The following is a 13336-nucleotide window of genomic DNA, read 5'->3' as shown; positions in this document are numbered from 1 at the left end:
GCTCCTTGGGGAAGATGAACCTGGAGGCCCAGAGAGGGAAGGTGACCTACCCAATGCTACACAGCTGTTGTGGCAGTACTGGAAGGGGGCTCAGTAGATTTGGTCCCAGTTTGGGCTGGGAGGCAGCGATCTGTGACAGAGGCAGGCAATGTCTCGCAGATGACCCCCGGGGAAGGCGGGTGCTGTTTTCTAGTGTGTACTTGGGAAGCTGTGATTTCCTCTCTTCCTTCTGAGAACCAAGGGCTCTTAAACAAATTTTGGTCTAAGCTCTATTTCACTCAGTGAATTTGTTTAAAATAATATCTCTGAGTGGAAACAGTTCATCCCTGACGATTTCACCCTCCAACTTGAGGAACACTCCCCAGACTGTGAGGCAAGACGGGGTTCTAGAGCTCTCTGGGCCTCAGTTTCCCCTTCTGTAAAATGACCAGATTCTATAGGCATTCGTGTACTCTTGCAAACAACCACCAAGATATATTGTTAAATGCTGGGGTCGGGGGAGGAACGGAGCAGAGTGTAAAGGAAACCACAGCATCAGGAGGGGAAGGAGAGGAAATACCTATATGTATCTGCTTGTAGGTGCAAAGATGTCCTGGAGGGCTGCATGAGGAACTGGGAACAGGGGTTGCCTCTGGGGAAGAAAACTGGGGTCAGGGATGAGAGGAAAGTGTTTCACTGCTTATTCTTTTGTACCTTTTGAAAGTCAAATTATGTAAACGTCATGCCTGTTAAAAATTTTTTTAAATATGCAATGTGAAAAAAAAATTAAGTTTTGGAAGCCAGCGTTTTGGGATTTTAAAAAATTATATAACAGAGGGCTTCCCTGGTGGCGCAGCGGTTGAGAATCCGCCTGCTAATGCAGGGGACACAGGTTCGAGCCCTGGTCTGGGAAGATCCCACGTGCCGCGGAGCGACTGGGCCCGTGAGCCACAACTACTGAGCCTGTGCATCTGGAGCCTGTGCTCCGCAAGAAGAGAGGCCGTGACAGTGAGAGGCCCCCACACCGTGATGAAGAATGGCCCCCGCTCGCCGCAACTAGCGAAAGCCCTCGCACAGAAATGAAGACCCAACACAGCCAAATATAAATAAATAAAATTTTAAAAAAATTATATAACAGTGACTGCAGTTTTTATTTCCTTTTCATATGCTAAGCTTTGAAGAAGAAAATCCCTAGTGGCAGGCTCTCTGGCCAGAGACTTCCTGATACCAGCGACAGGAGGAAGCAGGAGAACAAAGAGGAAAAAAGGATATGGTTCCAAACTTCAAACCTTACTTTGAAAGGTACAAAATGAAAAGTGAAATCCTTCCCTTTCCCTCCCCAGACATAACCTCTGATAATAGCTTTTTGTGATTCATTGTGGGGAGGAGGGGGACCTAAAAAAATAAAAATAAAAGGAGGGAAAAGAAAACAGACGTTGTGAAAGGCAAGTTTCCATTTAATTTAACCCTTAAGTCTGTTTCTACATGTGATTTTGTCCTGTTTCTCCGGGCACCGGGCTGGGCCTGATTCTTCTTGGCCAAGAACGCAAGTCGGGAGGCTTCCGAGAAGCAGCATTCCTGTCTTCTCCAAGTTAGGCAGTGACATCCCTAGCTGGCTCCTGGGGAGAGGGAGACCACCCAGAGCCTGCCTGGTCTGAGGATCTGACCCTGGCAAATAACCTCACACCCAGCCATGTCCACCATGGTCATCTGTCCGCAGAACAACAAGCATCACCCCAGCCAGACCGAGAAAGGCGGTAAAGGTTTCCAGAGCACAGACACCTTTTCCTAACATCTCCACCATAAAAATCATACATGCTCTTGGTAAGAAATTCCAAGAGCACAGAGAATGGAACCTCCTTTCTCATTTCCTCTCCCCAGAGGGAGCTGAGTTACCTTGGCCCAGAGTGGTCTGTAGGTCAGCCCTGGGAGGCAGTGAGGGTAACGATGCCCATTCTACAGATGAGGAAACTGAGGCTTGGAAAGAAGGAGAGACTATTGAGGACACAGCTGAAAGGTGGCAAAGTTGGGATTTGAACTTGGCTCTCCTGCCCCCAAGTCTTCAAATTTCCACAAGTTTCCAATGGTGTAAGCTCTAAATGGCTCCATCCCGAGTTTATAGTGCTTCTTTGCCCCATCCCTTGTCACGCATACACACAAAACACATTCACACACAGCACACACACATGACTAACTCAGCCACACAAAAATGCCCCACATACATATACACACACTGGCCCGGTGGGGTGCCCACACTCCCTTAGACACACAGCCATCTCTAAACATACACAGCATACACATTCACACATTTAATCATACATGTGCATACATCTGACACATATACATCCTCACTCCCAGAGACACACGCTTCTACACACCCACAGACACAGACACTAGGACATGCCCTGTCCCCACCCAACTCCCCTCATACCCTCTGTCAGAGCCTACCCCTCAGAGAGGCCACAGTCCCCTTCTCAGCTGAGCTGTCCACAGAAGTTCTGCCCTCTCTGCCCAACTGAATTCCAGCTGCTATCTTCTAGACCACATTTTGTGCCAGCGGATGCCACTTGTCCCCAGCCACAGCTGGGCCCCCCACCTCCCCACCCTTCCCCTCTGGCCAAGATTCCAAGGCAGCAGAATTCTAAGGCTCCTGTTCTCCCCTTGCAGCCCCGGTGCCTCATGGAATTTTGGTGAAGAACCTTGCAGTTCACCACTCCCACCTCCTGAGGTTTACATGCACACATATCTTGAAGGGGACCTCGGCTGGGAGATAAAAACCCCAACCCTAGGTGGAAGCCCAGCCCTAACCCTCACTCCAACCCCGGTGATCTTCATCTTCACCAGCTGCTCCATTTGTAGAATGTTTCCAAATCCCTTGCCTCAGTTTCCCCCAATAGTCCTCACGCAATAAGGAAGAACCTTTGTATTCGAAGTTAATCACCAAAGGGATGTTGCCTATAAGCTTAAAGTATACACAATGGCCCACCTCTGGGAACCCTGCCTCCCAGAAAATGAGTGGTAAGCTAAAGTACCTTTGTTTAGCTCGCAGGAACCATCCTGACCAGGCCCACCTGTGAATGACTGCAGGGAGGGAGAAATTACCACCACCCCTCCAGAGTCTGGCTGGAACCAGGACTTTACCCCTTCCCCTTTTGGTATAAAAGAAGCCTGAGTTCTAACTTGAGGAAGATGGTTCTTTAGGACACTAGTCCACAACTTCTCCATCTGCTGGCTTTCCAAATAAAGTCATTATCCCTTCCCCCAACAGCTCGTCTCTTAATTTATTGGCCCGTCATGTGGTGAGCAGTATGATGAACTCAGACTCAGTAACACGCAAGAGGATGGAAACATGTACGTTCAGTCTGACTCGAAGCTCTCCTATAGACGTGGCTTCTTAACGCACCAGAGCCTGGGATGAACCTCATGAAAATGCCCTCCTGCTCCCACACACCTACTTGGGGTCCTCAGGGCTGGGGCAGAGTGGGCACTCAGCCAGGAGGCTGAGTAGGAAGGTGGAGAGAGAAAGGTTCCTCTCTTCTGCAGCCTGACGTTAACTGGGAGAGACTTGTGTCCCTTGAAATGTAATTTCGAAGATTCGAGCACAAGAACTGAGGTCCTTATTTGGGGTGCTGTAAATACCTGGAGGGTTAAACTCTGAATTTAGGATTTATTTGCTCAATTAACAAGTATTTCCAGGGTGCCTACCTACAAGATGCCAGGCACTGGGGATCAGTGGTGATTCTCAGTGGCCTGAGAATCTCTCACACACACACACACACACACACACACACACACTCACGTGTGCCATGCTGAGGGCTCTGGTGCAGACAGGGGAGCTGACCCAGGCTGGAGTCCAGCTTCCCCAGGAAGGGGTTGTCCAATGGACAGCTAAGGGCTGTAAAGATGCTGAGCCCTTCAGCAACACAAACTTTTTGTGACCGCCTGACCTAGAAAAATATTGCATCAGACTCTGTCTCATTTTTGTGGGGAGCTTGATAAACTAAGATACTTGCTCTATATCTCTGTGGAAACCTTTGGAGGACAAACGAGACATCAGTAATGCTCTTTTTTTTCAGAATGAAAAGTAATTTTCATGGCTTTTTTTCTTTTGCATTGCAAAAGGTGAATTGGGGGGACATGGCTCCCCCAGGATGTCTCTGGCTGGGGGACAGAGCACCCTGATTTTGTACTACTCAGTGATGCCCTACTGGGACTCAGTGAGTCCCCCTGTCACTTTTCCAGGCCCCTGCTGGCATGTCCTCTGTTGAGGTCCAAGGACATGAGTATGTTTTCTAGGAGCTGGATGCCAGCAGGCACAGAAAAGGACCGCAGGAAACAGGCCTAGAGAAAACAGAAAGCATTAGGCATAATCGAAAGATCAGAGGGAAACTGGGAGCTATTTAAAGATGAGAGAATTTCCAAAGGAAATGCTGAAACTCTGAGTGGCTCCATGCTGGTGGGAAAGGCCTGTCCCTCCCCAGAATTAGGGCCCTTCTCTCCCTCCTTGGAAGCCCCAGTTTGATGGGCAAAATCGACCATCTTTTTTTTTTTTTTAATCTTTCGGCCACACTGCACGACATGTGGGATCTTAGTTCCCCGACCAGAGATGGAACCTACACCCCCTGCATTGGCAGTGGGGAGTCTTAACCGCTGGACCACCAGGAAATTCCCTTGACGGCCCATCTTAACCCTCAAGGCTCCTTTATTCCACCCTCGTTTCTCCTCAGACCCCTCTCCTGTTAGTCCCACGTTCAGGCCTTTGCTCATGCTGTGCCCTGACCTGGAATGCCTTCCCCTTCTTCTCAACCCCTGCAAAGCTAGACCTATTCTTTTGTGCCCACCTTCTTCAGGAAGCCTTCTCCTCCTTGGTATCTTTGGGGGGTTTTTTTGTTTGTTTGGTACGCAGGCCTCTCACTGTTGTGGTCTCTCCCGTTGCGGAGCACAGGCTCCGGACGCGCAGGCTCAGCGACCATGGCTCACGGGCCCAGCCGCTCCACAGCATGTGGGATCTTCCTGGACCGGGGCACGAACCCGCGTCCCCTGCATCGGCAGGTGGACTCTCAGCCACTGCGCCAGCAGGGAAGCCCCTCCTCGTCGGTATCTTTGGAGTGATTTTCTGGTGGGGATGCCTCATTATTTGCGTAGGCTCTGATCTCTTGCTTCCTGATATTTTACAGGTGGGGTCATCAAGGCCAGCACTGTCCAACAGAAGCATAACACAAGCCACATACACAAGTAAAATTTTCTACTAGCAACATCGAAAAAGAAAATAGAAACAGATGACATTCATTTTAACAATATGTTTTAACACAACATAGCCAAATTATTATCACTTTAACATATCAATATTAAAAGTTAATAAGAAAATAGAGTTGACCCTTGAACGACATGGAGGTTAGGGGTGCTGACCTTCCCCACGGTCAAAAATCCGTGTATAGGGTTTCCCTGGTGGCGCAGTGGTTGAGAGTCCGCCTGCCGATGCAGAGGACGCGGGTTCGTACCCCGATCCGGGAAGATCCCACATGCCGCGGAGCGGCTGGGCCCGTGAGCCATGGCCACTGAGCCTGCGCGTCCGGAGCCTGTGTTCCGCAACGGGAGAGGCCACAACAGTGAGAGGAGGCCCGCGTACCGCAAAAAAAAAAAAAAAAAAAAAAAAATCCATGTATAAATTAGTCTGCCCTCTGCACCTGAGGTTCCTCCATATCCGTGGTTCCTCCCTACCTGCGGTGCAGCATCCATGGATGGATTCAGCCAACTGCAGACTGTGTAGTACTCTAGTACTTACTGCTGAAAAAATCCACACGTAAGGGACCCACACCGTTTGAACCCCTATTCTTTAAGGGTCAATCGTAGTTTACATCTTTATTTTCATACTTTCTTTGAAATCCAGTTTGTATGTGACACGTGATCTGTCTCAATTCAGTGTAGCCACATTTCAAATGCTCACTAGTCAGCTCCTGACTACCGTGTAAGCCAGCACAGATCTAGGCCATATTAGTCTTTGGGTCACAGGTGACAGAAGTTCACATTTAACTGGCTTAAGTCCAAAAGGGCATTGGCTCATGAAACTGAAAAGACCAGGGGCGGATGGTTTCAGGCACAACTAAATCCAAGGGTTCGAATAATATCGATGTCAATAGAGTTCTGACTTTCTGTATTTTCCAGCTCTTCTCAAGCAGGCTCTGGATGGCATAGCAATGAGAGCCACCACCAGCCTCAGACTTTACCGCCTCAGCCAGCTGAGCCCCACACCCACTTTCTCTTCTCCAAGATCCCCTCTCGCCAGACTCTCATTGGACCAACTGGAATCATGTGTTCATTTCTGAACCAATCACTGTGTAGCTAGGTGAATGGAACTGACTGATTGGTCAGACCTGAGTCACAAGCCTATTTCCCCCCAACATGGTAGGAGAGTAGAGTCCACTTCACGTGACCTGCCTGGACAGAGAGTGGGGTAGGGGTTGTTTCCAATGGAAAATCAGGGGGCTGGTACCAGAAGAGCGGGGTGGAGAGCGGGAGAGGGAGGGGTGAGTGGTGGGAGTGGGCGGTGGCCAGAGCAGGGGTGGGATTGAATCAGAAGGGGCTCCCAAAGAGTAGTGGAGCATCAGGTCAAAGAGGAAAGCCATAATGTGGTCCTGCGGAAATGTTTAACATCTTTAATGACTTGCATCGCACCTGCCCATGACGATGGACGACAGCCTTTGTGCTGGAGCCAGCCGGTAGGTTGGTGGACTGCAGGAATCGGGAGTGGGGAGGGGCCAGGGTGGCGGTGGGGACTCAGGGCAGCCCTGTTTAGCAATTGGTACAGCAGTACTTTACTCCATCGACAGGGCTGTGGTCACAGGGAGTGAACCAGGGTAATAACCTGAGTTATCCCTAGACCTCAGACACCACGTCCCGCTTCACCCCTGCACTGAGTACTCAGCCCACCCTGAGAGAAAGCCCTGGGCTTGTGGAGCCCTAAGCAGAACACCAAAACGTTTTAGCCAAAAGAGGCAGAGCGGATGGGGCCTGCGAGAGGTCTGGAGGTCCCTGAGCCCCAGATGGACAAAAGGAACTGATGTGTCAATGCAGAGAGCTGGGTGTGTGAGTCTGAGCTGAAGCCTCAGGGGAAGGCAAGGGGTCATAAATGGCCTCACCTGAGGGAGCTTCCCGAGCTCCACCTGAGACGGACAGAAAACTGACTTGAAGAGCCCAGGGAATTGACCCGCCCATCCGTCCATCCATCCATTTGTCCGTTCATCCACTCATGCAGTACTTATGTATCAAGTTCCTGCTACGTGACAGGTACTGTACTATCTGCTGGGAATACCTGGTGAACAAGATGGCCACGGTTCCTGACTTCACAAGAGCACAGAGCCTAGTGGGAGAGAAACGTGATCATCAAATAAGCCAGTGAATAAGCACAGTAACTTTGCATCTGTCAGAAGGAGGCCAGATTGAAAGTGAGTGGGAGGTGGGGTGAGGGGCTATTTTCACCCTGGGGCTGACCTGGGGATGATGAAAGGAGCCAGCCCTGCATGAGCTGGGGGAAGATGGCTCTGCATGGAGGAAACAGAAAGCGCAAAGGCCCCAAGAAGGAATGTGCTTTGTGGATTGAAGGAACAGAAAGATGTGGGCAGGGAGCTGGAAGTGGGAGATGAGGCTGGAGAGGGGAGCGAAGCTGGCTCAAAGGGGGCAGTCAGGATATTACGGTTGTCGGGATGGCCCTATAGACACTACTTCTGCAAAGTCAGTTTGACAGGTGGGCACTTGCTCCACAATATTCAGCAGGTGCAAGAAATGGTACACTGGGGACAAACAGCAATGCAGCTGATGGTGTGAGACAGCACCGTCAAGCTGGGAACTGGGGAGATGGCCGAGACTGACCCCAAGGCCGTGCAGGATCTCACTTCGGTGGTACAGACACCCCTGCAACAGATGCAAGATAAATTTCAGACCATGTCCGACCAGATCATTGGCAGAATTGATGACATGAGCAGTCGCGTTGATGACCTGGAGAAAAATATCACAGACCTCATGACACAGGCTGGGGTGGAAGAGCTGGATGGTGCAAACAAGATCCCTGCCACACAGAAGAGTTGAAGCTTGCTCATCTGCACTGGAATCTGGAACAACCTTTTTACAAGCCAAGAGAAGACGATGGTCTACTACTATGTGTAGACAGGTTTTATATCATAAAGTGTGCATTCTTCTTACCATAAACTATAGAGTTAATTTATAGAGTGATTTTCCTCCCGTGCCCCCCACGTTTCCTGAACACGGTAACTTCATATCTTGGACCTTGGTCAGTTGTGCTATTAAACACTAATACTTTGGCAGTTCCTGGGGGGGGGGAAAGGAAGAAATGGTACATTGCTTTATTTTTCTAGGCTAACATTTAAAGCATTTATTCTATTCCAGGAACTCTAAATGTTGAGCATGTCTTAACTCTTCAATCTATACAACCCTTTGCGGCAGATACTGTTCCTAAATTCATTTTACAGATTGGGAAACTGAGGAACAGAGGGACAGAGAGGCTAAATAACTCCTGGTGGTCACAGAATAGCAGAAACAAGATTTCAACTCAGGTGGTTCCAGAATCCACACACTGAGATGCTCAGCCATGCTGCCTCAAGTCAAAATTGCCTCTACAACTCTTGCTTATCAGAGTGGTATGCTACAGACTCTCCCTCATTCCTGGGGTTCTCTTTCTAGGGTGATCAAAGGCCTTGGGGGCATGATAAAAAGTCTACAGAACTTGGAAATGAGCTTCTGGCCTTTGGTCCATTCTGGTCACCACTGTCCACATGATCCATTCAAAATCAGGGAACTGGGTTCCCAACTCTCCACATCAAGGGGGGATCTGAGGTCTTTGGCTCTGGCTCCAGAGGGACCAAGCAGTTCCTATCCCACCCCATCAGAGATCCACACCTGCTTCATCCGCTTCACCCCTGAGGTCCCCCCTCAGTGCATCAAGATGCCCAAACCAGGCCTCGGCAGGGATCCACTACTCGCGCCTGATGGCTTCTGTCCCTGAACCTTGGCCAAGGAAATCAGAGCCTGAGGCACAAAAACTTGGCCTTGCCACTTGGACTGGCTTGCTGGGAAAAGCCTACCCTTTCTTTTAAGTCTCCTCCGATAATGAAAACAGAACTAAAATTAACGTCTCCAAATCCAGCGTGCCACCTTAGTTGGCAAGCCCTCATGGCTTTTGCTTTTAAAAAGAAACAATGTAAATAAAGTACCTAGCACAGTTCTAGGCTCAGAATAGTTCTCAAGAAGGAGTATTGAAAAAAAGAGTATTAAGCCAGAAAAATCAGCTTCCACTTATCATGTGTGTGACTCTGGGTAAGTTACTTTGGCCTCTCTGAGCCTCATTTTCCTCATCTGTAAATGGAGGTAATGATATTCGGTGTTGTGGTGAGGTTATGAACATTAAGTGAAATAATGGACGTAAAGGAAGCATTTGCTAAAACTCAGCTTCCTGCCACTCTTTTCCCAAGCAGAGGTGGGTATGTGTGCCAAGGTCACAGGGATGCTAGGATTCCCCCTTTCAGGCCCCTGGGCTGGCTGAGCACCAGGTCCCCACGGGGACTGACTCCATCTGTCCCTATTAGGGCTGAGCAGGGCCGTGCCGGGGCTTCCCCAGTTGCTGGTAGACTTTCCAGGCTGAGCTCAGGGGACTTTCCTCTTCCAACCTGGACAAATGCCCAGAGTGGAAAATGAGTGAGGTCTGTCCCTCGAGGATCCATCGTTGGTGTCTAGGCTGCTGATAAGGGGGAAATGGAACAAACAGGAATAGTGGCCCTTTCCCATTTTTGGTCTTGGGGGTCTGAAGCTGGAATGGGATCCTGAAATGGCTTCCTCCACGCCACAGGTCTGGCACCTGAAAGGTGGTGTCAGGGGAGGACAGCTGACCATCCACCCAAACGCAGGAGGTAGGGCTGAGTGGGGCCTCAGCACCTCCACCCAATGAGCACTTTCTCCCAGCCAGGCCAGGAGGGGAGCAGGCAGAGAGGGTCTGGCTCGGGCTCCAGCTCTGGGCTTGCCACTGTTTTCTTACCTCTAAAACGATGCGCCCATAGAAAGGTTGGTGGTGTAAGGCATGAGGGGAGGGTTCCAGAGGTGGAGAGCACAGGGCTTCTGCCCCAAAGAGGATGTTGGCAAATCACTCAGCCTGTGTGAGCCTGAGCTCCCTGGAGTAGGAGTAGGAAGCAGCTCCTGCCCACAGCACTGATCTCAAAGGGCAGTTGTGAGCATCGGATAAGCTCTATGATCTTGGTGACTTTCTGTTGCATCCCTGCATTCCCTCTCTCCACATTCACGCGCGCGCGCGCGCGCGCACACACACACACACACACACACACACATATCCCCCAGCCAGTTCGTTATACCTCCAAAACACATCCTGAATCTTGAACTTGACCACCTTTTGCATCTCCACTTCCCGGGTCCAGCCACCATCATCTCTCATCCTCCTTTCCATGGCCTTCTCCCTGGACTCTTGATTTTTCTCTTGCCTCTCATGTCCTTTCTCCTACAGCAGCCAAAGGGATCATTTTGAAAGGCCAACTGAATCATGTCACTCATCTGCTTTTAAACACTCCAGTGACTCCAACACACACAGAAGAAAAGCCAAACTCCTCTTCCTGGCATCCCAGCCATGTGTGATATGGACTTCAGCCTCCTGCCACCCATACCCTTGCCCCATTGGCCTTGCTGCCCCTCCAAGAGACCACAGCCCCTCCCTGACTCAGGACCTTTGCACTGGCTATGCTTCCCACCTGGAACACTGCTACTCCCGGCTTTGACTGTACTTGTCTCTCCCTTTGGAACTCATTGTCACCTCCTCTGAGAGTGGCCCTCCCTGACCACCCTTCCTATGAGAGCCCCTAGTCACTCCTTTTTTTTTCTTTTCATACATCTTTATTGGAGTATAATTGCTTTACAATGTTGTGTTAGTTTCTGCTGTACAACAAAGTGAATCAGCTATAAGATATATCCCCATAACCCCATCTCCCCTCCCTATCCCACCCCTCTAGGTCATCACAAAGCACTGAGCTGTAGCTATCTGTTTTACATTTGATAGTGTATATATGTCAGTGCTACTCTCTCACTTCGTCCCAGCTTCCCCTTCCCCCACTGTGTCCTCAAGTCCGTTGTCTACGTCTGTATCTTTATTCTTGCCCTGCCACTAGGTCCATCAGTACCATTTTTTATGGTGGGAGCCCCTGGTCACTTTTTTTTTTTTTGGTGGGGAGGCTGCGTTGGGTCTTTGTTGCTGCACAGGCTTTCTCTAGTTGTGGTGAGCGGGGAGCTACTCTTCATTGGGGTGCGCGGGCTTCTCATTTCAGTGGCGCCTCTTATTGGGGACCACAGGCTCTAGGTGCGTAGGCTTCAGCAGTTGCAGCACGTGGGCCCTAGAGTGCTTGGGCTTCAATAGTAGCATCATGCGAACTCAGTAGTTGTGGCTCATGGGCTCCGCCGCATGTGGGATCTTCCTCGACCAGTGATCTGAACCCATGTTCCCTGCATTGGCAGGCAGATTTTAACCACCGCGCCACCAGGGAAGTTCCCCTAGTCACCCTTGATCACTATTAAAAGAGACTTTTTTTAAGGTAAAATCGTGATTCTCACATAATTGTAAAATGAACACAAGTCAAAGATTTCATCTAACTCAGTAATTTGTGGGGAAACCAGTAAGATGTTACCACTGACTCAAAGGACATACATATATTGGCAATCACAAATGGATTTATAATACAGATGTAAAAATGGTCAATATCCACAGGGCAATAATTAATTGCATTCCACTCCAACAAAATCCACTTGCATTTCCGTGAATAAGAATCATTTGTATATAGAAGTAATGAAAGGTGCAGGCCCTTGAGAATCAGCCAGCCAGGACTGGTGCCCCAAACAGGACACCCAGTTATCTTTCTTGGCCTATTTCAAAGTCTCTTGCAAGTTTCCTGGCATCCTCTTTCTTGCACTTAGCAGAACCTTTAACCTTTTCTTTCTTTTTCTTTTTTTTTTTTTTTTTTTTTTTTTTTTTTTTTTTTTGCCATTTTACCTTTCACGTATTTCTTATCTTTCTCCCTTTGCCTCAGGCTTGAATGTGTCTTAAGGGCGGAAATTCTGTTTTGTACGCAAGCCTCCCCGAAATCCCGTGGAGAAAGGTACACTCGCGACCTGAGGTCTTCTGGTCCCTGGGCAGAGCCAGCGCGTGGGTAAGTCAGGGGTTAGGGAGGAGACGTGAATCACGAAATGACGCACTGCGGGAAGGAGGAGGCGAGGGACTGATTAATCCGGGGACGTTCCCTGCACGCCAACTGTGTGCCAAGCAAGGTTTGCGAACTAGGAACACGGTCAGGAAAAAGGGTGGATCCGGCTGTGCCGCTGCAGGACTCGGTGTAACCTGGAGCCTGAGTGAATGAGTTAAACACACATACAAATGTGAAGTTGCAGTTTTGACGAATGTACGCGTGCCAAGACACCCTGCGATATCCGGGCTTCACCTGGTTCGGGCGCCAGCAGAGATCTATAAGCCTGTGCGAGTGTGCGGACTTGACTGTTTCTCGCGGAACAGGCAAGAGGGCATGTATGCAGAAATGCAAGGGTACTTACAGATATGCAAGAATCAAAGCTGATGTGAATAGTAAATGCATGAATGCAGAATGAATGCCTGTCAGCACGAACGCACACGGGTCGAAGTAATAGTCCTCGGTCTCTCCGCCGTTCAGTGTCCACCACACCGCGCGCGCCCTCTGCCGCTGCCCAGGCGCCTAGTTCTGCACCTTCTCGTTCCGTCTCGCTCCTCCCCTTCGAGTCAACGCCAGTATCTAGCTCCTCCCAACGCAGGGAGGAGAACAAGACAGTTCCCGTGGTTTGGTACGCATGCGCACACTAGAGCCATTTTGAAGAGAATTGCTCGTAGAAAAGTATCCGAGTAGTCAGGATGGCCGAGCGGTCTAAGGCGCTGCGTTCAGGTCGCAGTCTCCCCTGGAGGCGTGGGTTCGAATCCCACTTCTGACAAACCTACACTTTTCTTTCTTTTTTTTTTTGCTTTTCACGTAAAGTGGCACATCAAATAGGTAATACTATAAATCTTTTTACGAAACAAGTATTTCCTTCTTAAAAGGTGTTTTTTTTCTTAACGATATTTATTTGACTTTTGGAATGTAAAAGAGAAAGATCCGATCTGAAACCGCTAAGGCACTCTCCTTAGACCCTGGAACAAGAAAAGAGAAAAAGGAGAAGATTGTCAGAAGTGGGATTCGAACCCACGCCTCCAGGGGAGACTGCGACCTGAACGCAGCGCCTTAGACCGCTCGGCCATCCTGACTCTTGTGAGCAAGTTTGTGGCATCATTTTT

The 13336-nt window shown here is 49.6% G+C and overlaps 2 non-coding genes and 1 pseudogene across 2 annotated transcripts; 2 read left to right on the top strand and 1 right to left on the bottom strand.

Moving 5' to 3' along the window:
* Window positions 1-7833: 7833 nt before the first annotated feature.
* On the top strand, window positions 7834-8064 carry LOC112401231 (heat shock factor-binding protein 1 pseudogene; annotated as a pseudogene).
* Window positions 8065-12913: 4849 nt separating this feature from the next.
* TRNAL-CAG (transfer RNA leucine (anticodon CAG)) lies at window positions 12914-12996 on the top strand. The gene has a single exon. It is a non-coding gene; the product is annotated as a tRNA-Leu (tRNA).
* Window positions 12997-13223: 227 nt separating this feature from the next.
* TRNAL-CAG (transfer RNA leucine (anticodon CAG)) lies at window positions 13224-13306 on the bottom strand. The gene has a single exon. It is a non-coding gene; the product is annotated as a tRNA-Leu (tRNA).
* Window positions 13307-13336: the final 30 nt, after the last annotated feature.

Source organism: Neophocaena asiaeorientalis, unplaced genomic scaffold (genome assembly GCF_003031525.2).
Source record: "Neophocaena asiaeorientalis asiaeorientalis breed wild unplaced genomic scaffold, Neophocaena_asiaeorientalis_V1.1 scaffold438, whole genome shotgun sequence".
In the NCBI taxonomy this organism is placed as follows: Eukaryota; Metazoa; Chordata; class Mammalia; order Artiodactyla; family Phocoenidae; genus Neophocaena; species Neophocaena asiaeorientalis.
The sequence above is the reverse complement of the archived record's forward strand: the minus strand, read 5'-3'. Positions and strand labels throughout refer to the sequence as shown.